Genomic DNA, 1,048 nt, shown 5'->3' with positions numbered 1-1,048 from the left:
AGTTATTGTAATATTTTTTATTTTTTATTTTTTGTTTAATATTTTTTTTAAGAGGATGAAAAAAATTATAAAAAAAGTGAAATAAAAAGGAGAAGACAAAAAAAAAGAAAATAATGACGAAGAAAGAAAAAAATTTTAAATTGTGCATAATTTATTAGAAAAATAGCACTAAAATTTTTTAACTATAAAACAAGAAGTTTCTTAATTCTAAAACCAATATTTTTTTAATTGTGAAATAAATTCTTGTTAAGACTTAAGAGGGTGAAACAAAAATGAGGAGAATGTGAAATAAGAAGAAGAAGAAGGGGAAGAGGAAAGAGAGTTTTGAATTGTGTAGAATTTATCAAAAAAATAGAATCAAATTTTGTTAATCGTGACAAAGAAAATTTTTTAATTTTGACACATAAAATTTTTAATTGTGACATAAGAATTTTTTAACCCTATCATTTCCAACTAAATGATATATTTTTTTATTATTGAACTAGTTGAGTGTTATTGAACTCGTATATAAAAATTTTAGTCATTTTTGTGTCATTTGGAACAAATTAATGTATTTTTGCCTTTTTGGTTCCAAATAAAACATATTTGAATGTCATATTTTGTTAGTTGAGTGAGTTTAGATTTTAGACTTGTAGTTCTTTAAAGTTTTTTTTATGCCATTTACCAAAAATTTATGTTCATTTTTAATTAAAAAAATGTGTTTTTGTTATCACTGAATTGATTGTGTAGTATTGAACTAATATATAAGATATTTAACCATTCAATATGTCTTTTATATTAATTTGATGTGTCTTTTAAATCTAAAATACATCTAAATATATTTTATTAGTTGAGTGAATTAATTTTTTATTTGTGGCCTTTTAAAGATTTTTTGTCTCCCTCATTAAAACTTTCGGTGTCATTCATAATTTTTTTTGTGTTATTTATAATTAAATGATATGTTTTATTATTATTAAAATAATTGTGAGATATTTAAAAAAATTATAATAATGAAAGAAAAAGAAAAAAAATCAAGAAGAGAAAAAGGAGAAGAAAGAGAAAGTGATGA

Source organism: Arachis ipaensis, chromosome B06, assembly GCF_000816755.2.
Source record: "Arachis ipaensis cultivar K30076 chromosome B06, Araip1.1, whole genome shotgun sequence".
NCBI lineage: Eukaryota > Viridiplantae > Streptophyta > Magnoliopsida > Fabales > Fabaceae > Arachis > Arachis ipaensis.
Note: the sequence above shows the minus strand (reverse complement) of the source record.